Source organism: Nycticebus coucang, chromosome 2, assembly GCF_027406575.1.
Source record: "Nycticebus coucang isolate mNycCou1 chromosome 2, mNycCou1.pri, whole genome shotgun sequence".
NCBI classification, from domain to species: domain Eukaryota; kingdom Metazoa; phylum Chordata; class Mammalia; order Primates; family Lorisidae; genus Nycticebus; species Nycticebus coucang.
The window spans coordinates 140,101,955-140,124,598 of record NC_069781.1 but is presented as its reverse complement, the minus strand read 5'-3'; the positions used below and the strand labels follow the sequence as shown (position 1 = coordinate 140,124,598).

The window sequence follows — 22,644 nt, the reverse complement described above, 5'->3', positions numbered from 1 at the left end:
TCATCACTTCTCTTCCACAATGAGGTCGTCATCATCAACCGAAGCATTTCAAGTCCACCCCTTCCCCCCACGCATATGTGCAGCTTGACATGGAGAAGCTCACCATCGCAAAATCTAGGAGGCTTGGGGGGACAGGAGGGACAGCAGTTTCCACCGAGTGCATGCTAGGCTCCTGGTTGACAGGCACTGCCCAGCGGCTACAGGCCCATGGGAGGGGACCTCTGTCTCTGGGAGCTTTCTCTGCGAGGGGAGGTGGAGACAGTGTTCAGTCCACAAAGCTTCGCATAACTCTCAGGGAGAGGGCGCTGGCTGACTCACAGAGGCATGCCTTTAGGCACACACAGGTGGATCTGCACTCGGGACTAGACGCGATTCCCTTGGGAAACTCTGTCTGGCAGGGTCGAGGAGGACCCTGTCCCAGATGGCTTACTGGGTTTGAGCCAGACCAGGAGGGCTCCATCCTGTGGCTAGCCGACTGACTAAGGGCATATCAGTGCTCCATGTTGCCAAAGTCACGCAAGGGAGGCAGTGCCACCACGGAGAGGTATCTAATGCACGTGACCTCGTGGGACAACGAGGCCCCTGACCAGAAAGTCAAGTGCATCCCAACAGCCTCAATCATATACCCGGACTCGAGTTGGGGAATTTGGGAGGCCGGGCCTGTACCCGAGTGCCCTGCCCAAGTGAAAACACAGCTTGTGGCCCTGAACACGGCCACTGTCTCCTGGAGCCCAGGCTTCTCCCTCAGGTCTCCACATCACACCAGCCTGGGAGATTCGGGGCTTTGGAGCCACAGGGCCTCATGCTGAAACTTGGCCCACCACACCCAACAGCCCCTTAGCCGCCACAACCACGCGCCATGGCGGCTTTCCTCCTCAGGCTGAAGGCCCAAGCCAACCACTCACCTGCCATCCTCCCTGCTAGAGGGCCGTCCTGGCAGAAGGGCTCCCTGAAATACACAGTGGGGGGAGCGCGAACTCAGTGAGGAGGCGCCCCGTGTGGCCTGTCCGAGAAAATAGATCCTGACTCCCAGACTGCAGAAGGGGCTTGGTTTGCTCTTGTGGAGTACACAGACCAGTTCGGGGGGCCTCAGAGATGCCCTCTTTGGGGTCCAGATCTCCAGCTTAAGAGACAATTGCCCGTCACAGGACACCACAATCCGTGCATCCATTTTTTGCAAAACGCTCACCTAGGCTGGGCCTCAGCTCAATCCTCTGGTGTATGATTTTTTTTTATTCATCACCTCTCTTCAGACATTAGGTTGTCATCATCGACCCAAGCCATGGCAACCCCTGCCTGCCCACGCCTAGGTGAAGCTGGACATGGAGAAGCTCACCACACCTCAATGCAGGAGGCGGGAGGGCGACGAGGAACTCGAAGTTCCACCTAGTGCATGCTGGCCACCAAGTTGACCGCCACTGGCCAGTGACCCCGGGCCCGAGGGACCGGAAGTCCGTGTGCGGGGATATCGTCTACGGGAGGAATGTGGAGAACAGTGTTGGACGCCAAAGGCTATGCAGACTCTTGGTTTGGGGGCAGGGGCTGGGCGGGTCAGGCATGGGTTGCGGGGACTCAAGGACGGGTCTGATTGGGAGCCGGACCAGATGTGGTGCCCCGGGGCCCTGGCGCCCCTCGGGTATCAGAGGATCGCAGGCCAGACTGCTTCCTTGGCTTGGGCTCGGGCTAAACAGGGAGGGCTGCATCTTGCGGCCAGCTGGCTGACCAAGACTATCTCAGTGCTCCTTGCTCCCAAGATGCACCCCAGGGCTGCGCTGGCAGCTCCGGGTGGGCGTTAGTGCATGTGTACTCAGAGTGAGCCAAAAGGCTCAGGTCAGGAAACCAAGGGCATCCCCACAGCCCCAATCTTCTACCCTTCTCCCTGGTTTGGTGCTTCAGACACTGCGCCTTTACTTGCGTTACCTGTCCCCATGAAAACACAGGCCATAGCTCTGATCTGGGCTTACTGGCCCCTGAAGACCAGGCGTCTCCCTCAGAAGTGACTCCCTGTGGAGTCCCAACACAAGGGCACACCCACATGGGCCAGTTGGTGCCCGAGGCCTCTCGGCCCCTCCTTTTGGGGGCCCGACTCCCTACCATCGTGGACGTGACCTCTGGCCTCCCAGCCAGCTGTGGCCAACTTCACTGGGACATTTCAGTGGACCCTGAGAGTTCCCACCTCGAGGCTGCTCCGCATTCAGCCGCCCACTGACTGCGGAGGGACACCCCAGCCCGATGTCTCGCCTTGGCTGCTCTAGGGGCCAGACCTGCCCTGAGCTGTGTGTGACCCACGGCCTCCGAAAAGGGCCCCTTGGTGCCCCAGGGGACCTAGACCTAGACCACTAAGGAGGACTTGTGCCCTTCCTTCAGCGGGGTCCCGACCCAGGGAGCATACCCCAGAAGAGGGAGCCCATGGGCTTTTCAGCCGGAAGTGCTCTTTGCCATCGTCTGAACCAGGGCCCCCACCACCACATCCTCAACTCCATGTCCTACTGGACTGTGCAGATGCCCTAGGCCATCCACACACCTGCCATCTTCCCTGCCGGAAGGCCAGCCTGGGTAGAATGGCTCCCGGAAATACATGATGGTGTGGGGTGGGGCAGTGGGAACTCAGCAAGGAGCTGCCCACATGGCCTGCCCCTGTGGGAATGGACCCGTGACACATAGCCCACACGGTGAGCTTTGGGTGCTCACTGGGGAGCGCCCTGTACTGCTTGGGGCCTCGCCCATCCTGAGAGGCCCTACAGGGCCCCAAGGTCTCCAGCTTGGGTGGCCACTGCCCGCCCAGCAGCCACAACATCACGGCTTCCTCTTGCAAAAGCCCCACCTGGGCTGGGCCTCAGCTCAATCCTCTGTTCATGATTTTTTTATTCGTCACCTTTCTTCAGACAATTTAGGTCGTCATCATGGCCTCAACCAAGCCCAGGCCACCCCTTCCCTCCACCCAGATGTTCAGCCGGATTTAGAGATTCTCACCATAGTGCAATCCAGGAGGCTTTGTGGCTGGGAGGGACAGCAGTTTCCACCTAGTGCATGCTGGGCTCCAGGTTGACAGCCACTGCTCAGCTGCAACAGGCCAAAGGGAGGGGACCTCTGTCTCTGGGAGCTTTCGATGCCGGGGGAGTTGGAGGACAGGGTTCGGTCCCCAGAGCTTCACCCACCTCCTGGGTTGAGGGCGGTAGATGACCCACCCAGGCATGCCCTTGTGGACACCTAGGACGGATCTGCCCTGAGGACCAGATGTGGTTCCCCTTGGGACCCTCGCTCCGGCTAGGTCACAGAGGACCGTATCCCAGATGGCTTACTGGCCTTGAGCCAGACCAGAAGGGCTATGTCCTGCGGCCTGCCGACTGACAAGGGCAGTAGTGACAGCGTTGCATGGAATCCACTGCCCGTGACTTCACGGGCCACTGAGGCCCCTGGCTAGGAAGCCAAGTGCATCCCCACAGCCCTATTCAGATTCGAGGACCCGAGGTGGGGATTTCCACAGGCTTGGCCTCTACCCAAGCGCCCTGGCCCCACGAAAACACAGCCTGCGGCCCTGAGCTGGGCGGCTCTACCATCGCACCCAGGCTTCTCCCTCAGGTTTCCACATCGCACCAGCCTGGGAGAGTCTGGCCCTGGAACCACAGGGCATCAGGTCGAAACTCGGCCCACCTCCAAACACCCCCCAGCCACTGCCACCACGCCCCATGCAGGCTTTCCTTCTCACAGCTGAAGCCACAAGCCAACAACTCACCTACTGTCCTCCCTGCTGGAGAGCCATCCTGGGCAGAAGGGCTCCCTGAAATACATAATGGGGGGGGAGGACAAAATCAGCGAGGAGGCGCCACTACCCCAGCCTCCGCCACAACCCCCCCGTGGCGTGCACAAAGGAAATGGATCCCCGACACCCAGCCTGCAAAATGTGCTTTGGGTGATCCCCGAGAAGTGCACAGACCAACTCGGGGCAGAGTCCCAGAGCTGCCATCCTGGGCGTCCAGGTTTCCAGTTTAAGAGACAATTTCCCGTCACAGGACACCGACATCCGTGCGTCCGTTTTTTGCAAAACGCTCACCTAGGCTGGGCCTCAGCTCAATCCTCTGGTGTATGATTTTTTTTATTCATCACCTCTCTTCAGACATTAGGTTGTCATCATCGACCCAAGCCGTGGCAACCCCTTCCTCCCCACATGTAAATGCATCTGGACATGGAGAAGCTCACCAGAGCTCAATGCAGGAGGCCGGGGGCCAGGTGGGACCCGAGTTTCCACCTAGTGGATGCTGGCCACCTGGTTGAGATCCACTGGCCCGTGACACCTGGGTCGAGGAACGGGACATCTGCCTGCAGTGACCTCGTCTGCGGGAGGAACATGGAGGACAGTGTCGGACGCCAAAGGCTCTGCAGCCTCTTGGTGTGGGGGCTGGGTCTGACCAGCGCAGGCATGGGCTGCGGCTACCCAAGGATGGATGGTCTCGGGAGCAGGGACCAGATGCTCTGCCCCGTGGGCCTTTGCACCCCTCGGGTAGCAGAGTACCTCAGGCCAGACCGCTTCCTGGGCCTGGGCTTGGGCCAGCCTGGGATGGTCGCATCCTGCGACCAGGTGCCTGACCAAGACCGTCTCAGTGCTCCTAGCTCCCGAGACGCACCCCAGGGTTGTGGTGGCAGCTCCAGGTGGGCCGTACTGCCTGTGTACTCATAGTGAGCCCAAGGGCCTAGGTCAGGATTCCAAGGGCATCCCCACAGCCCCAATCTTCTACCCTTCTCCCTGGTGTGTTTCTTTAGACACGGAGCCTTTACTTGCGTACCACGTCCCCCTGAAAACATTGGCCATGGCTCTTATCTGGGCTTACTGGCCCCTGGAGTCCAGGCATCTCCCTAAGATGTGACTCCCTGCGCAGTCCCAACACAAGGGCACACCCACATGGTCCAGTGGTGCGTGGGGCCGCTCGGCACCTCCTTTCGGGGGCCCTACTCCCTACCATTGTGAACGTGACCTCTAGCCTCCCTGCCAACCCTGGTTAACTTCACTGGGAAAGTTCAGTGGAACCTGAGCGTTCCCACCTGGAGCTGCCCCGCATTCAGCCGCCCACTCACAGCGGAGGGACATTCCAGCCCGATCTCTCGTCTTGGCTGCTCTAGGGGCCAGAACTGTCCTGAGCTGTGTGTGACCCACGGCCTCCGAAAAGGGCCCCTTGGGGCCCTAGGGTCCTGGACCTAGACCACTAAGGAGAACCTGTGGAGTCCCGACCTTCAGCGGGGGTCCCGACCCAGGGAGCATACCCAAGAAGAGGGAGCCCATGGCCATTCTAGCCGGAAGTGCTCTTCTCCATCGGCTGAATCTGGGCCGCAACCACCACAGCCGAAACTCCATGCCCTACTGGACCGTGCGGATGCCCTAGGCCTTCCACACATCTGCCATCTTCTATGCCGGAAGGCCAACCTGGGCAGAAGTGCTCCATGAAATACATGATGGTATGGGATGGGGGAGCGGGAGCTCAGCAAGGAGCTGCCCACAAGGCCTGCCCCTGGGGGAATGGACCCCTGACACAAAGACGACACAGAGAGCTTTAGGTGCTCACTGGGGAGCGCCTACTGGGCCTCCAGGTCTCCATCCGTGTGGCCACTACCCACCTGGGAGTCACAACATCGCGGCTTCCACTTGCAAAAGCCTAACCTAGGGTGGGCCTCAGCTCAATCCTCAGGTTATAATTTTTTTATTCATCACTTCTCTTCCACAATTGAGGTCGTCATCATCAACCGAAGCATTTCAAGTCCACCCCTTCCCCCCACGCATATGTGCAGCTTGACATGGAGAAGCTCACCATCGCAAAATCTAGGAGGCTTGGGGGGACAGGAGGGACAGCAGTTTCCACCGAGTGCATGCTAGGCTCCTGGTTGACAGGCACTGCCCAGCGGCTACAGGCCCATGGGAGGGGACCTCTGTCTCTGGGAGCTTTCTCTGCGAGGGGAGGTGGAGGACAGTGTTCAGTCCACAAAGCTTCGCATAACTCTCAGGGAGAGGGCGCTGGCTGACTCACAGAGGCATGCCCTTTAGGCACACACAGGTGGATCTGCACTCGGGACTAGACGCGATTCCCCTTGGGAAACTCTGTCTGGCAGGGTCGAGGAGGACCCTGTCCCAGATGGCTTACTGGGTTTGAGCCAGACCAGGAGGGCTCCATCCTGTGGCTAGCCGACTGACTAAGGGCATATCAGTGCTCCATGTTGCCAAAGTCACGCAAGGGAGGCAGTGCCACCACGGAGAGGTATCTAATGCACGTGACCTCGTGGGACAACGAGGCCCCTGACCAGAAAGTCAAGTGCATCCCAACAGCCTCAATCATATACCCGGACTCGAGTTGGGGAATTTGGGAGGCCGGGCCTGTACCCGAGTGCCCTGCCCAAGTGAAAACACAGCTTGTGGCCCTGAACACGGCCACTGTCTCCTGGAGCCCAGGCTTCTCCCTCAGGTCTCCACATCACACCAGCCTGGGAGATTCGGGGCTTTGGAGCCACAGGGCCTCATGCTGAAACTTGGCCCACCACACCCAACAGCCCCTTAGCCGCCACAACCACGCGCCATGGCGGCTTTCCTCCTCAGGCTGAAGGCCCAAGCCAACCACTCACCTGCCATCCTCCCTGCTAGAGGGCCGTCCTGGCAGAAGGGCTCCCTGAAATACACAGTGGGGGGAGCGCGAACTCAGTGAGGAGGCGCCCCGTGTGGCCTGTCCGAGAAAATAGATCCCTGACTCCCAGACTGCAGAAGGGGCTTGGTTTGCTCTTGTGGAGTACACAGACCAGTTCGGGGGGCCTCAGAGATGCCCTCTTTGGGGTCCAGATCTCCAGCTTAAGAGACAATTGCCCGTCACAGGACACCACAATCCGTGCATCCATTTTTTGCAAAACGCTCACCTAGGCTGGGCCTCAGCTCAATCCTCTGGTGTATGATTTTTTTTATTCATCACCTCTCTTCAGACATTAGGTTGTCATCATCGACCCAAGCCATGGCAACCCCTGCCTGCCCACGCCTAGGTGAAGCTGGACATGGAGAAGCTCACCACACCTCAATGCAGGAGGCGGGAGGGCGACGAGGAACTCGAAGTTCCACCTAGTGCATGCTGGCCACCAAGTTGACCGCCACTGGCCAGTGACCCCGGGCCCGAGGGACCGGAAGTCCGTGTGCGGGGATATCGTCTACGGGAGGAATGTGGAGAACAGTGTTGGACGCCAAAGGCTATGCAGACTCTTGGTTTGGGGGCAGGGGCTGGGCGGGTCAGGCATGGGTTGCGGGGACTCAAGGACGGGTCTGATTGGGAGCCGGACCAGATGTGGTGCCCCGGGGCCCTGGCGCCCCTCGGGTATCAGAGGATCGCAGGCCAGACTGCTTCCTTGGCTTGGGCTCGGGCTAAACAGGGAGGGCTGCATCTTGCGGCCAGCTGGCTGACCAAGACTATCTCAGTGCTCCTTGCTCCCAAGATGCACCCCAGGGCTGCGCTGGCAGCTCCGGGTGGGCGTTAGTGCATGTGTACTCAGAGTGAGCCAAAAGGCTCAGGTCAGGAAACCAAGGGCATCCCCACAGCCCCAATCTTCTACCCTTCTCCCTGGTTTGGTGCTTCAGACACTGCGCCTTTACTTGCGTTACCTGTCCCCATGAAAACACAGGCCATAGCTCTGATCTGGGCTTACTGGCCCCTGAAGACCAGGCGTCTCCCTCAGAAGTGACTCCCTGTGGAGTCCCAACACAAGGGCACACCCACATGGGCCAGTTGGTGCCCGAGGCCTCTCGGCCCCTCCTTTTGGGGGCCCGACTCCCTACCATCGTGGACGTGACCTCTGGCCTCCCAGCCAGCTGTGGCCAACTTCACTGGGACATTTCAGTGGACCCTGAGAGTTCCCACCTCGAGGCTGCTCCGCATTCAGCCGCCCACTGACTGCGGAGGGACACCCCAGCCCGATGTCTCGCCTTGGCTGCTCTAGGGGCCAGACCTGCCCTGAGCTGTGTGTGACCCACGGCCTCCGAAAAGGGCCCCTTGGTGCCCCAGGGGACCTAGACCTAGACCACTAAGGAGGACTTGTGCCCTTCCTTCAGCGGGGTCCCGACCCAGGGAGCATACCCCAGAAGAGGGAGCCCATGGGCTTTTCAGCCGGAAGTGCTCTTTGCCATCGTCTGAACCAGGGCCCCCACCACCACATCCTCAACTCCATGTCCTACTGGACTGTGCAGATGCCCTAGGCCATCCACACACCTGCCATCTTCCCTGCCGGAAGGCCAGCCTGGGTAGAATGGCTCCCGGAAATACATGATGGTGTGGGGTGGGGCAGTGGGAACTCAGCAAGGAGCTGCCCACATGGCCTGCCCCTGTGGGAATGGACCCGTGACACATAGCCCACACGGTGAGCTTTGGGTGCTCACTGGGGAGCGCCCTGTACTGCTTGGGGCCTCGCCCATCCTGAGAGGCCCTACAGGGCCCCAAGGTCTCCAGCTTGGGTGGCCACTGCCCGCCCAGCAGCCACAACATCACGGCTTCCTCTTGCAAAAGCCCCACCTGGGCTGGGCCTCAGCTCAATCCTCTGTTCATGATTTTTTTATTCGTCACCTTTCTTCAGACAATTTAGGTCGTCATCATGGCCTCAACCAAGCCCAGGCCACCCCTTCCCTCCACCCAGATGTTCAGCCGGATTTAGAGATTCTCACCATAGTGCAATCCAGGAGGCTTTGTGGCTGGGAGGGACAGCAGTTTCCACCTAGTGCATGCTGGGCTCCAGGTCGACAGCCACTGCTCAGCTGCAACAGGCCAAAGGGAGGGGACCTCTGTCTCTGGGAGCTTTCGATGCCGGGGGAGTTGGAGGACAGGGTTCGGTCCCCAGAGCTTCACCCACCTCCTGGGTTGAGGGCGGTAGATGACCCACCCAGGCATGCCCTTGTGGACACCTAGGACGGATCTGCCCTGAGGACCAGATGTGGTTCCCCTTGGGACCCTCGCTCCGGCTAGGTCACAGAGGACCGTATCCCAGATGGCTTACTGGCCTTGAGCCAGACCAGAAGGGCTATGTCCTGCGGCCTGCCGACTGACAAGGGCAGTAGTGACAGCGTTGCATGGAATCCACTGCCCGTGACTTCACGGGCCACTGAGGCCCCTGGCTAGGAAGCCAAGTGCATCCCCACAGCCCTATTCAGATTCGAGGACCCGAGGTGGGGATTTCCACAGGCTTGGCCTCTACCCAAGCGCCCTGGCCCCACGAAAACACAGCCTGCGGCCCTGAGCTGGGCGGCTCTACCATCGCACCCAGGCTTCTCCCTCAGGTTTCCACATCGCACCAGCCTGGGAGAGTCTGGCCCTGGAACCACAGGGCATCAGGTCGAAACTCGGCCCACCTCCAAACACCCCCCAGCCACTGCCACCACGCCCCATGCAGGCTTTCCTTCTCACAGCTGAAGCCACAAGCCAACAACTCACCTACTGTCCTCCCTGCTGGAGAGCCATCCTGGGCAGAAGGGCTCCCTGAAATACATAATGGGGGGGGAGGACAAAATCAGCGAGGAGGCGCCACTACCCCAGCCTCCGCCACAACCCCCCCGTGGCGTGCACAAAGGAAATGGATCCCCGACACCCAGCCTGCAAAATGTGCTTTGGGTGATCCCCGAGAAGTGCACAGACCAACTCGGGGCAGAGTCCCAGAGCTGCCATCCTGGGCGTCCAGGTTTCCAGTTTAAGAGACAATTTCCCGTCACAGGACACCGACATCCGTGCGTCCGTTTTTTGCAAAACGCTCACCTAGGCTGGGCCTCAGCTCAATCCTCTGGTGTATGATTTTTTTTATTCATCACCTCTCTTCAGACATTAGGTTGTCATCATCGACCCAAGCCGTGGCAACCCCTTCCTCCCCACATGTAAATGCATCTGGACATGGAGAAGCTCACCAGAGCTCAATGCAGGAGGCCGGGGGCCAGGTGGGACCCGAGTTTCCACCTAGTGGATGCTGGCCACCTGGTTGAGATCCACTGGCCCGTGACACCTGGGTCGAGGAACGGGACATCTGCCTGCAGTGACCTCGTCTGCGGGAGGAACATGGAGGACAGTGTCGGACGCCAAAGGCTCTGCAGCCTCTTGGTGTGGGGGCTGGGTCTGACCAGCGCAGGCATGGGCTGCGGCTACCCAAGGATGGATGGTCTCGGGAGCAGGGACCAGATGCTCTGCCCCGTGGGCCTTTGCACCCCTCGGGTAGCAGAGTACCTCAGGCCAGACCGCTTCCTGGGCCTGGGCTTGGGCCAGCCTGGGATGGTCGCATCCTGCGACCAGGTGCCTGACCAAGACCGTCTCAGTGCTCCTAGCTCCCGAGACGCACCCCAGGGTTGTGGTGGCAGCTCCAGGTGGGCCGTACTGCCTGTGTACTCATAGTGAGCCCAAGGGCCTAGGTCAGGATTCCAAGGGCATCCCCACAGCCCCAATCTTCTACCCTTCTCCCTGGTGTGTTTCTTTAGACACGGAGCCTTTACTTGCGTACCACGTCCCCCTGAAAACATTGGCCATGGCTCTTATCTGGGCTTACTGGCCCCTGGAGTCCAGGCATCTCCCTAAGATGTGACTCCCTGCGCAGTCCCAACACAAGGGCACACCCACATGGTCCAGTGGTGCGTGGGGCCGCTCGGCACCTCCTTTCGGGGGCCCTACTCCCTACCATTGTGAACGTGACCTCTAGCCTCCCTGCCAACCCTGGTTAACTTCACTGGGAAAGTTCAGTGGAACCTGAGCGTTCCCACCTGGAGCTGCCCCGCATTCAGCCGCCCACTCACAGCGGAGGGACATTCCAGCCCGATCTCTCGTCTTGGCTGCTCTAGGGGCCAGAACTGTCCTGAGCTGTGTGTGACCCACGGCCTCCGAAAAGGGCCCCTTGGGGCCCTAGGGTCCTGGACCTAGACCACTAAGGAGAACCTGTGGAGTCCCGACCTTCAGCGGGGGTCCCGACCCAGGGAGCATACCCAAGAAGAGGGAGCCCATGGCCATTCTAGCCGGAAGTGCTCTTCTCCATCGGCTGAATCTGGGCCGCAACCACCACAGCCGAAACTCCATGCCCTACTGGACCGTGCGGATGCCCTAGGCCTTCCACACATCTGCCATCTTCTATGCCGGAAGGCCAACCTGGGCAGAAGTGCTCCATGAAATACATGATGGTATGGGATGGGGGAGCGGGAGCTCAGCAAGGAGCTGCCCACAAGGCCTGCCCCTGGGGGAATGGACCCCTGACACAAAGACGACACAGAGAGCTTTAGGTGCTCACTGGGGAGCGCCTACTGGGCCTCCAGGTCTCCATCCGTGTGGCCACTACCCACCTGGGAGTCACAACATCGCGGCTTCCACTTGCAAAAGCCTAACCTAGGGTGGGCCTCAGCTCAATCCTCAGGTTATAATTTTTTTATTCATCACTTCTCTTCCACAATTGAGGTCGTCATCATCAACCGAAGCATTTCAAGTCCACCCCTTCCCCCCACGCATATGTGCAGCTTGACATGGAGAAGCTCACCATCGCAAAATCTAGGAGGCTTGGGGGGACAGGAGGGACAGCAGTTTCCACCGAGTGCATGCTAGGCTCCTGGTTGACAGGCACTGCCCAGCGGCTACAGGCCCATGGGAGGGGACCTCTGTCTCTGGGAGCTTTCTCTGCGAGGGGAGGTGGAGGACAGTGTTCAGTCCACAAAGCTTCGCATAACTCTCAGGGAGAGGGCGCTGGCTGACTCACAGAGGCATGCCCTTTAGGCACACACAGGTGGATCTGCACTCGGGACTAGACGCGATTCCCCTTGGGAAACTCTGTCTGGCAGGGTCGAGGAGGACCCTGTCCCAGATGGCTTACTGGGTTTGAGCCAGACCAGGAGGGCTCCATCCTGTGGCTAGCCGACTGACTAAGGGCATATCAGTGCTCCATGTTGCCAAAGTCACGCAAGGGAGGCAGTGCCACCACGGAGAGGTATCTAATGCACGTGACCTCGTGGGACAACGAGGCCCCTGACCAGAAAGTCAAGTGCATCCCAACAGCCTCAATCATATACCCGGACTCGAGTTGGGGAATTTGGGAGGCCGGGCCTGTACCCGAGTGCCCTGCCCAAGTGAAAACACAGCTTGTGGCCCTGAACACGGCCACTGTCTCCTGGAGCCCAGGCTTCTCCCTCAGGTCTCCACATCACACCAGCCTGGGAGATTCGGGGCTTTGGAGCCACAGGGCCTCATGCTGAAACTTGGCCCACCACACCCAACAGCCCCTTAGCCGCCACAACCACGCGCCATGGCGGCTTTCCTCCTCAGGCTGAAGGCCCAAGCCAACCACTCACCTGCCATCCTCCCTGCTAGAGGGCCGTCCTGGCAGAAGGGCTCCCTGAAATACACAGTGGGGGGAGCGCGAACTCAGTGAGGAGGCGCCCCGTGTGGCCTGTCCGAGAAAATAGATCCCTGACTCCCAGACTGCAGAAGGGGCTTGGTTTGCTCTTGTGGAGTACACAGACCAGTTCGGGGGGCCTCAGAGATGCCCTCTTTGGGGTCCAGATCTCCAGCTTAAGAGACAATTGCCCGTCACAGGACACCACAATCCGTGCATCCATTTTTTGCAAAACGCTCACCTAGGCTGGGCCTCAGCTCAATCCTCTGGTGTATGATTTTTTTTATTCATCACCTCTCTTCAGACATTAGGTTGTCATCATCGACCCAAGCCATGGCAACCCCTGCCTGCCCACGCCTAGGTGAAGCTGGACATGGAGAAGCTCACCACACCTCAATGCAGGAGGCGGGAGGGCGACGAGGAACTCGAAGTTCCACCTAGTGCATGCTGGCCACCAAGTTGACCGCCACTGGCCAGTGACCCCGGGCCCGAGGGACCGGAAGTCCGTGTGCGGGGATATCGTCTACGGGAGGAATGTGGAGAACAGTGTTGGACGCCAAAGGCTATGCAGACTCTTGGTTTGGGGGCAGGGGCTGGGCGGGTCAGGCATGGGTTGCGGGGACTCAAGGACGGGTCTGATTGGGAGCCGGACCAGATGTGGTGCCCCGGGGCCCTGGCGCCCCTCGGGTATCAGAGGATCGCAGGCCAGACTGCTTCCTTGGCTTGGGCTCGGGCTAAACAGGGAGGGCTGCATCTTGCGGCCAGCTGGCTGACCAAGACTATCTCAGTGCTCCTTGCTCCCAAGATGCACCCCAGGGCTGCGCTGGCAGCTCCGGGTGGGCGTTAGTGCATGTGTACTCAGAGTGAGCCAAAAGGCTCAGGTCAGGAAACCAAGGGCATCCCCACAGCCCCAATCTTCTACCCTTCTCCCTGGTTTGGTGCTTCAGACACTGCGCCTTTACTTGCGTTACCTGTCCCCATGAAAACACAGGCCATAGCTCTGATCTGGGCTTACTGGCCCCTGAAGACCAGGCGTCTCCCTCAGAAGTGACTCCCTGTGGAGTCCCAACACAAGGGCACACCCACATGGGCCAGTTGGTGCCCGAGGCCTCTCGGCCCCTCCTTTTGGGGGCCCGACTCCCTACCATCGTGGACGTGACCTCTGGCCTCCCAGCCAGCTGTGGCCAACTTCACTGGGACATTTCAGTGGACCCTGAGAGTTCCCACCTCGAGGCTGCTCCACATTCAGCCGCCCACTGACTGCGGAGGGACACCCCAGCCCGATGTCTCGCCTTGGCTGCTCTAGGGGCCAGACCTGCCCTGAGCTGTGTGTGACCCACGGCCTCCGAAAAGGGCCCCTTGGTGCCCCAGGGGACCTAGACCTAGACCACTAAGGAGGACTTGTGCCCTTCCTTCAGCGGGGTCCCGACCCAGGGAGCATACCCCAGAAGAGGGAGCCCATGGGCTTTTCAGCCGGAAGTGCTCTTTGCCATCGTCTGAACCAGGGCCCCCACCACCACATCCTCAACTCCATGTCCTACTGGACTGTGCAGATGCCCTAGGCCATCCACACACCTGCCATCTTCCCTGCCGGAAGGCCAGCCTGGGTAGAATGGCTCCCGGAAATACATGATGGTGTGGGGTGGGGCAGTGGGAACTCAGCAAGGAGCTGCCCACATGGCCTGCCCCTGTGGGAATGGACCCGTGACACATAGCCCACACGGTGAGCTTTGGGTGCTCACTGGGGAGCGCCCTGTACTGCTTGGGGCCTCGCCCATCCTGAGAGGCCCTACAGGGCCCCAAGGTCTCCAGCTTGGGTGGCCACTGCCCGCCCAGCAGCCACAACATCACGGCTTCCTCTTGTAAAAGCCCCACCTGGGCTGGGCCTCAGCTCAATCCTCTGTTTATGATTTTTTTTATTCGTCACTTTCTTCAGACAATTTAGGTCGTCATCATGGCCTCAACCAAGCCCAGGCCACCCCTTCCCTCCACCCAGATGTTCAGCCGGATTTAGAGATTCTCACCATAGTGCAATCCAGGAGGCTTTGTGGCTGGGAGGGACAGCAGTTTCCACCTAGTGCATGCTGGGCTCCAGGTCGACAGCCACTGCTCAGCTGCAACAGGCCAAAGGGAGGGGACCTCTGTCTCTGGGAGCTTTCGATGCCGGGGGAGTTGGAGGACAGGGTTCGGTCCCCAGAGCTTCACCCACCTCCTGGGTTGAGGGCGGTAGATGACCCACCCAGGCATGCCCTTGTGGACACCTAGGACGGATCTGCCCTGAGGACCAGATGTGGTTCCCCTTGGGACCCTCGCTCCGGCTAGGTCACAGAGGACCGTATCCCAGATGGCTTACTGGCCTTGAGCCAGACCAGAAGGGCTATGTCCTGCGGCCTGCCGACTGACAAGGGCAGTAGTGACAGCGTTGCATGGAATCCACTGCCCGTGACTTCACGGGCCACTGAGGCCCCTGGCTAGGAAGCCAAGTGCATCCCCACAGCCCTATTCAGATTCGAGGACCCGAGGTGGGGATTTCCACAGGCTTGGCCTCTACCCAAGCGCCCTGGCCCCACGAAAACACAGCCTGCGGCCCTGAGCTGGGCGGCTCTACCATCGCACCCAGGCTTCTCCCTCAGGTTTCCACATCGCACCAGCCTGGGAGAGTCTGGCCCTGGAACCACAGGGCATCAGGTCGAAACTCGGCCCACCTCCAAACACCCCCCAGCCACTGCCACCACGCCCCATGCAGGCTTTCCTTCTCACAGCTGAAGCCACAAGCCAACAACTCACCTACTGTCCTCCCTGCTGGAGAGCCATCCTGGGCAGAAGGGCTCCCTGAAATACATAATGGGGGGGGAGGACAAAATCAGCGAGGAGGCGCCACTACCCCAGCCTCCGCCACAACCCCCCCGTGGCATGCACAAAGGAAATGGATCCCCGACACCCAGCCTGCAAAATGTGCTTTGGGTGATCCCCGAGAAGCGCACAGACCAACTCGGGGCAGAGTCCCAGAGCTGCCATCCTGGGCGTCCAGGTTTCCAGTTTAAGAGACAATTTCCCGTCACAGGACACCGACATCCGTGCGTCCGTTTTTTGCAAAACGCTCACCTAGGCTGGTCCTCAGCTCAATCCTCTGGTGTATGATTTTTTTTATTCATCACCTCTCTTCAGACATTAGGTTGTTATCATCGACCCAAACCGTGGCAACCCCTTCCTCCCCACATGTAAATGCATCTGGACATGGAGAAGCTCACCAGAGCTCAATGCAGGAGGCCGGGGGCCAGGTGGGACCCGAGTTTCCACCTAGTGGATGCTGGCCACCTGGTTGAGATCCACTGGCCCGTGACACCTGGGTCGAGGAACGGGACGTCTGCCTGCAGTGACCTCGTCTGCGGGAGGAACATGGAGGACAGTGTCGGACGCCAAAGGCTCTGCAGCCTCTTGGTGTGGGGGCTGGGTCTGACCAGCGCAGGCATGGGCTGCGGCTACCCAAGGATGGATGGTCTCGGGAGCAGGGACCAGATGCTCTGCCCCGTGGGCCTTTGCACCCCTCGGGTAGCAGAGTACCTCAGGCCAGACCGCTTCCTGGGCCTGGGCTTGGGCCAGCCTGGGATGGTCGCATCCTGCGACCAGGTGCCTGACCAAGACCGTCTCAGTGCTCCTAGCTCCCGAGACGCACCCCAGGGTTGTGGTGGCAGCTCCAGGTGGGCCGTACTGCCTGTGTACTCATAGTGAGCCCAAGGGCCTAGGTCAGGATTCCAAGGGCATCCCCACAGCCCCAATCTTCTACCCTTCTCCCTGGTGTGTTTCTTTAGACACGGAGCCTTTACTTGCGTACCACGTACCCCTGAAAACATTGGCCATGGCTCTTATCTGGGCTTACTGGCCCCTGGAGTCCAGGCGTCTCCCTAAGATGTGACTCCCTGCGCAGTCCCAACACAAGGGCACACCCACATGGTCCAGTGGTGCGTGGGGCCTCTCGGCACCTCCTTTCGGGGGCCCTACTCCCTACCATTGTGAACGTGACCTCTAGCCTCCCTGCCAACCCTGGTTAACTTCACTGGGAAAGTTCAGTGGAACCTGAGCGTTCCCACCTGGAGCTGCCCCGCATTCAGCCGCCCACTCACAGTGGAGGGATATTCCAGCCCGATCTCTCATCTTGGCTGCTCTAGGGGCCAGAACTGTCCTGAGCTGTGTGTGACCCACAGCCTCCGAAAAGGGCCCCTTGGGGCCCTAGGGTCCTGGACCTAGACCACTAAGGAGAACCTGTGAACTTCCTTCAGCGGGGTCCCGACCCAGGGAGCATACCCAAGAAGAGGGAGCCCATGGCCATTCTAGCCGGAAGTGCTCTTCTCCATCGGCTGAATCTGGGCCGCAACCACCACAGCCGAAACTCCATGCCCTACTGGACCGTGCGGATGCCCTAGGCCTTCCACAGATCTGACATCGTCCGTGCCGGAAGGCCAACCTGGGCAGAAATACTCCCTGAAATACGTGATGGTGTGGGATGGGGGAGCGGGAGCTCAGCAAGGAGCTGCCCACATGGCCTGCCCCTGCGGGAATGGACCCCTGACACAGGGATGACACAGAGAGCTTTGGGTGCTCACTGGGGAGCGCCTACTGGGACTCCAGGTCTCCATCCGTGTGGCCACTACCCACCTGGGAGTCACAACATCACGGCTTCCACTTGCAAAAGCCTAACCTAGGCTGGGCCTCAGCTCAATCCTCAGGTTATAATTTTTTTATTCATCACTTCTCTTCCACAATTGAGGTCGTCAACATCAACCCAAGCATTTCAAGTCCACCCCTTCCCCCCACGCATATGTGCAGCTTGACATGGAGAAGCTCACCATCGCAAAATCTAGGAGGCTTGGGGGGACAGGAGGCACAGCAGTTTCCACCGAGTGCACGCTGTGCTCCTGGTTGACAGGCACTGCCCAGCGGCTACAGGCCCATGGGAGGGGACCTCTGTCTCTGGGAGCTTTCTCTGCGAGGGGAGGTGGAAGACAGTGGTCAGTCCACAAAGCTTCGCATAGCTCTCAGGGAGAAGGCACTGGCTGACTCACACAGGCATGCCCTTTAGGCACGCACAGGTGGATCTGCACTCGGGACTAGACGCGATTCCCCTTGGGAAACTCTGTCTGGCAGTGTCGAGGAGGACCCTGTCCCAGATGGCTTACTGGGTTTGAGCCAGACCAGGAGGGCTCCGTCCTGTGGCGATCGGACTGACTAAGGGCATATCAGTGCTCCATGTTGCCAAAGTCACGCAAGAGAGGCAGTGCCACCACGGCGAGGTATCTAATGCACGTGACCTCGTAAGACAACGAGGCCCAACAGCCCCTTAGCCGCCACAACCACGCGCCATGGCGGCTTTCCTCCTCAGGCTGAAGGCCCAAGCCATCCACTCACCTGCCATCCTCCCTGCTAGAGGGCCGTCCTGGGCAGAAGGGCTCCCTGAAATACACAGTGGGGGGAGCGCGAACTCAGTGAGGAGGCACCCCGTGTGGCCTGTCCGAGAAAATAGATCCCTGACTCCCAGACTGCAGAAGGGGCTTGGTTTGCTCTTGTGGAGTACACAGACCAGTTCGGGGGGCCTCAGAGATGCCCTCTTTGGGGTCCAGATCTCCAGCTTAAGAGACAATTGCCCGTCACAGGACACCACAATCCGTGCATCCAGTTTTTGCAAAACGCTCACCTAGGCTGGGCCTCAGCTCAATCCTCTGGTGTATGATTTTTTTTATTCATCACCTCTCTTCAGACATTAGGTTGTCATCATCGACCCAAGCCATGGCAACCCCTGCCTGCCCACGCCTAGGTGAAGCTGGACATGGAGAAGCTCACCACACCTCAATGCAGGAGGCGGGAGGGCGACGAGGAACTCGAAGTTCCACCTAGTGGATGCTGGCCACCAAGTTGACCGCCACTGGCCAGTGACCCCGGGCCCGAGGGACCGGAAGTCCGTGTGCGGGGATATCGTCTACCGGAGGAATGTGGAGGACAGTGTTGGACGCCAAAAGCTATGGAGACTCTTGGTTTGGGGGCAGGGGCCGGGCGGGTAAGGCATGGGTTGCGGGGACTCAAGGACGGATCTGATTGGGGGCCGGACCAGATGTGGTGCCCCGGGGCCCTGGCGCCCCTCGGGTATCAGAGGACCGCAGGCCAGACTGCTTCCTGGGCTTGGGGTCGGGCTAAACAGGGAGGGCTGCATCTTGCGGCCAGCCGGCTGACCAAGACTATCTCAGTGCTCCTTGCTCCCAAGATGCACCCCAGGGCTGCGCTGGCAGCTCCGGGTGGGCGTTAGTGCATGTGTACACAGAGTGAGCCCAAAGGCTCAGGTCAGGAAACCAAGGGCATCCCCACAGCCCTGATCTTCTACACTTCTCCCTGGTTTGGTGCTTCAGACACTGGGCCTTTACTTGCGTTACCTGTCCCCATGAAAACACAGGCCATAGCTCTGATCTGGGCTTACTGGCCCCTGAAGACCAGGCGTCTCCCTCAGAAGTGACTCCCTGTGGAGTCCCAACACAAGGGCACACCCACATGGGCCAGTTGGTGCCCGAGGCCTCTCGGCCCCTCATTTTGGGGGCCCGACTCCCTACCATCGTGGACGTGACCTCTGGCCTCCCAGCCAGCTGTGGCCAACTTCACTGGGACATTTCAGTGGACCCTGAGAGTTCCCACCTCGAGGCTGCTCCGCATTCAGCCGCCCACTGACTGCGGAGGGACACCCCTGCCCGATGTCTCGCCTTGGCTGCTCTAGGGGCCAGACCTGCCCTGAGCTGTGTGTGACCCACGGCCTCCGAAAAGGGCCCCTTGGTGCCCCAGGGGACCTGGACCTAGACCACTAAGGAGGACTTGTGCCCTTCCTTCAGCGGGGTCCCGACCCAGGGAGCATACCCCAGAAGAGGGAGCCCATGGGCTTTTCAGCCGGAAGTGCTCTTTGCCATCGTCTGAGCCAGGGCCCCCACCACCACACCCGCAACTCCATGTCCTACTGGACTGTGCTGATGCCCTAGGCCATGCACACACCTGCCATCTTCCCTGCCGGAAGGCCAGCCTGGGTAGAATGGCTCCCGGAAATACATGATGGTGTGGGGTGGGGGAGTGGGAACTCAGCAAGGAGCTGCCCACATGGCCTGCCCCTGTGGGAATGGACCCGTGACACATAGCCCACACGGTGAGCTTTGGGTGCTCACTGGGGAGCGCCCTGTACTGCTTGGGGCCTCGCCCATCCTGAGAGGCCCTACAGGGCCCCAAGGTCTCCAGCTTGGGTGGCCACTGCCCGCCCAGCAGCCACAACATCACGGCTTCCTCTTGCAAAAGCCCCACCTGGGCTGGGCCTCAGCTCAATCCTCTGTTTATGATTTTTTTTATTCGTCACCTTTCTTCAGACAATTTAGGTCGTCATCATGGCCTCAACCAAGCCCAGGCCACCCCTTCCCTCCACCCAGATGTTCAGCCGGATTTAGAGATTCTCACCATAGTGCAATCCAGGAGGCTTTGTGGCTGGGAGGGACAGCAGTTTCCACCTAGTGCATGCTGGGCTCCAGGTTGACAGCCACTGCTCAGCTGCAACAGGCCAAAGGGAGGGGACCTCTGTCTCTGGGAGCTTTCGATGCCGGGGGAGTTGGAGGACAGGGTTCGGTCCCCAGAGCTTCACCCACCTCCTGGGTTGAGGGCGGTAGATGACCCACCCAGGCATGCCCTTGTGGACACCTAGGACGGATCTGCCCTGAGGACCAGATGTGGTTCCCCTTGGGACCCTCGCTCCGGCTAGGTCACAGAGGACCGTATCCCAGATGGCTTACTGGCCTTGAGCCAGACCAGAAGGGCTATGTCCTGCGGCCTGCTGACTGACAAGGGCAGTAGTGACAGCGTTGCATGGAATCCACTGCCCGTGACTTCACGGGCCACTGAGGCCCCTGGCTAGGAAGCCAAGTGCATCCCCACAGCCCTATTCAGATTCGAGGACCCGAGGTGGGGAGTTCCACAGGCTTGGCCTCTACCCAAGCGCCCTGGCCCCACGAAAACACAGCCTGCGGCCCTGAGCTGGGCGGCTCTACCATCGCACCCAGGCTTCTCCCTCAGGTTTCCACATCGCACCAGCCTGGGAGAGTCTGGCCCTGGAACCACAGGGCATCAGGTCGAAACTCAGCCCACCTCCAAACACCCCCCAGCCAGTGCCACCACGCCCCATGCAGGCTTTCCTTCTCACAGCTGAAGCCACAAGCCAACAACTCACCTACTGTCCTCCCTGCTGGAGAGCCATCCTGGGCAGAAGGGCTCCCTGAAATACATAATGGGGGGGGAGGACAAAATCAGCGAGGAGGCGCCACTACCCCAGCCTCCGCCACAACCCCCCCGTGGCATGCACAAAGGAAATGGATCCCCGACACCCAGCCTGCAAAATGTGCTTTGGGTGATCCCCGAGAAGCGCACAGACCAGCTCGGGGCAGAGTCCCAGAGCTGCCATCCTGGGCATCCAGGTTTCCAGTTTAAGAGACAATTTCCCCTCACAGGACACCGACATCCGTGCGTCCGTTTTTTGCAAAACGCTCACCTAGGCTGGGCCTCAGCTCAATCCTCTGGTGTATGATTTTTTTTATTCATCACCTCTCTTCAGACATTAGGTTGTCATCATCGACCCAAGCCGTGGCAACCCCTTCCTCCCCACATGTAAATGCATCTGGACATGGAGAAGCTCACCAGAGCTCAATGCAGGAGGCCGGGGGCCAGGTGGGACCCGAGTTTCCACCTAGTGGATGCTGGCCACCTGGTTGAGATCCACTGGCCCGTGACACCTGGGTCGAGGAACGGGACGTCTGCCTGCAGTGACCTCGTCTGCGGGAGGAACATGGAGGACAGTGTCGGACGCCAAAGGCTCTGCAGCCTCTTGGTGTGGGGGCTGGGTCTGACCAGTGCAGGCATGGGCGGTGGCTACCCAAGGATGGATGGTCTCGGGAGCAGGGACCAGATGCTCTGCCCCGTGGGCCTTTGCACCCCTCGGGTAGCAGAATACCTCAGGCCAGACCGCTTCCTGGGCCTGGGCTTGGGCCAGCCTGGGATGGTCTCATCCTGCGACCAGGTGCCTGACCAAGACCGTCTCAGTGCTCCTAGCTCCCGAGACGCACCCCAGGGTTGTGGTGGCAGCTCCAGGTGGGCCGTACTGCCTGTGTACTCATAGTGAGCCCAAGGGCCTAGGTCAGGATTCCAAGGGCATCCCCACAGCCCCAATCTTCTACCCTTCTCCCTGGTGTGTTTCTTTAGACACGGAGCCTTTACTTGCGTACCACGTCCCCCTGAAAACATTGGCCATGGCTCTTATCTGGGCTTACTGGCCCCTGGAGTCCAGGCGTCTCCCTAAGATGTGACTCCCTGCGCAGTCCCAACACAAGGGCACACCCACATGGTCCAGTGGTGCGTGGGGCCTCTCGGCACCTCCTTTCGGGGGCCCTACTCCCTACCATTGTGAACGTGACCTCTAGCCTCCCTGCCAACCCTGGTTAACTTCACTGGGAAAGTTCAGTGGAACCTGAGCGTTCCCACCTGGAGCTGCCCCGCATTCAGCCGCCCACTCACAGCGGAGGGACATTCCAGCCCGATCTCTCGTCTTGGCTGCTCTAGGGGCCAGAACTGTCCTGAGCTGTGTGTGACCCACGGCCTCCGAAAAGGGCCCCTTGGGGCCCTAGGGTCCTGGACCTAGACCACTAAGGAGAACCTGTGAACTTCCTTCAGCGGGGTCCCGACCCAGGGAGCATACCCAAGAAGAGGGAGCCCATGGCCATTCTAGCCGGAAGTGCTCTTCTCCATCGGCTGAATCTGGGCCGCAACCACCACAGCCGAAACTCCATGCCGTACTGGACCATGCGGATGCCCTAGGCCTTCCACAGATCTGACATCGTCCGTGCCGGAAGGCCAACCTGGGCAGAAGTACTCCCTGAAATACGTGATGGTGTGGGATGGGGGAGCGGGAGCTCAGCAAGGAGCTGCCCACATGGCCTGCCCCTGGGGGAATGGACCCCTGACACAGGGATGACACAGAGAGCTTTGGGTGCTCACTGGGGAGCGCCTACTGGGACTCCAGGTCTCCATCCGTGTGGCCACTACCCACCTGGGAGTCACAACATCACGGCTTCCACTTGCAAAAGCCTAACCTAGGGTGGGCCTCAGCTCAATCCTCAGGTTATAATTTTTTTATTTATCACTTCTCTTCCACAATTGAGGTCGTCAACATCAACCCAAGCATTTCAAGTCCACCCCTTCCCCCCACGCATATGTGCAGCTTGACATGGAGAA

The 22,644-nt window shown here is 59.9% G+C and overlaps 11 non-coding genes across 11 annotated transcripts; all 11 read right to left on the bottom strand.

Annotated features, from left to right (window-relative positions):
• Nucleotides 1-1,196: 1,196 nt before the first annotated feature.
• LOC128580165 (small nucleolar RNA SNORD115) lies at nucleotides 1,197-1,277 on the bottom strand. The gene has a single exon (XR_008378501.1). It is a non-coding gene; the product is annotated as a small nucleolar RNA SNORD115 (small nucleolar RNA).
• Nucleotides 1,278-2,831: 1,554 nt separating this feature from the next.
• LOC128580190 (small nucleolar RNA SNORD115) lies at nucleotides 2,832-2,910 on the bottom strand. Its single transcript, XR_008378522.1, has one exon. It is a non-coding gene; the product is annotated as a small nucleolar RNA SNORD115 (small nucleolar RNA).
• Nucleotides 2,911-4,061: 1,151 nt separating this feature from the next.
• On the bottom strand, nucleotides 4,062-4,141 carry LOC128580150 (small nucleolar RNA SNORD115). Its single transcript, XR_008378487.1, has one exon. It is a non-coding gene; the product is annotated as a small nucleolar RNA SNORD115 (small nucleolar RNA).
• A 2,757-nt stretch (nucleotides 4,142-6,898) lies between these two features.
• On the bottom strand, nucleotides 6,899-6,978 carry LOC128580149 (small nucleolar RNA SNORD115). Its single transcript, XR_008378486.1, has one exon. It is a non-coding gene; the product is annotated as a small nucleolar RNA SNORD115 (small nucleolar RNA).
• A 1,554-nt stretch (nucleotides 6,979-8,532) lies between these two features.
• On the bottom strand, nucleotides 8,533-8,611 carry LOC128580189 (small nucleolar RNA SNORD115). The gene has a single exon (XR_008378521.1). It is a non-coding gene; the product is annotated as a small nucleolar RNA SNORD115 (small nucleolar RNA).
• A 1,151-nt stretch (nucleotides 8,612-9,762) lies between these two features.
• LOC128580148 (small nucleolar RNA SNORD115) lies at nucleotides 9,763-9,842 on the bottom strand. The gene has a single exon (XR_008378485.1). It is a non-coding gene; the product is annotated as a small nucleolar RNA SNORD115 (small nucleolar RNA).
• Nucleotides 9,843-12,599: 2,757 nt separating this feature from the next.
• On the bottom strand, nucleotides 12,600-12,679 carry LOC128580147 (small nucleolar RNA SNORD115). The gene has a single exon (XR_008378484.1). It is a non-coding gene; the product is annotated as a small nucleolar RNA SNORD115 (small nucleolar RNA).
• A 2,784-nt stretch (nucleotides 12,680-15,463) lies between these two features.
• LOC128580175 (small nucleolar RNA SNORD115) lies at nucleotides 15,464-15,543 on the bottom strand. The gene has a single exon (XR_008378509.1). It is a non-coding gene; the product is annotated as a small nucleolar RNA SNORD115 (small nucleolar RNA).
• Nucleotides 15,544-17,057: 1,514 nt separating this feature from the next.
• On the bottom strand, nucleotides 17,058-17,136 carry LOC128580198 (small nucleolar RNA SNORD115). Its single transcript, XR_008378529.1, has one exon. It is a non-coding gene; the product is annotated as a small nucleolar RNA SNORD115 (small nucleolar RNA).
• A 914-nt stretch (nucleotides 17,137-18,050) lies between these two features.
• On the bottom strand, nucleotides 18,051-18,130 carry LOC128580146 (small nucleolar RNA SNORD115). The gene has a single exon (XR_008378483.1). It is a non-coding gene; the product is annotated as a small nucleolar RNA SNORD115 (small nucleolar RNA).
• A 2,785-nt stretch (nucleotides 18,131-20,915) lies between these two features.
• On the bottom strand, nucleotides 20,916-20,995 carry LOC128580144 (small nucleolar RNA SNORD115). The gene has a single exon (XR_008378481.1). It is a non-coding gene; the product is annotated as a small nucleolar RNA SNORD115 (small nucleolar RNA).
• Nucleotides 20,996-22,644: the final 1,649 nt, after the last annotated feature.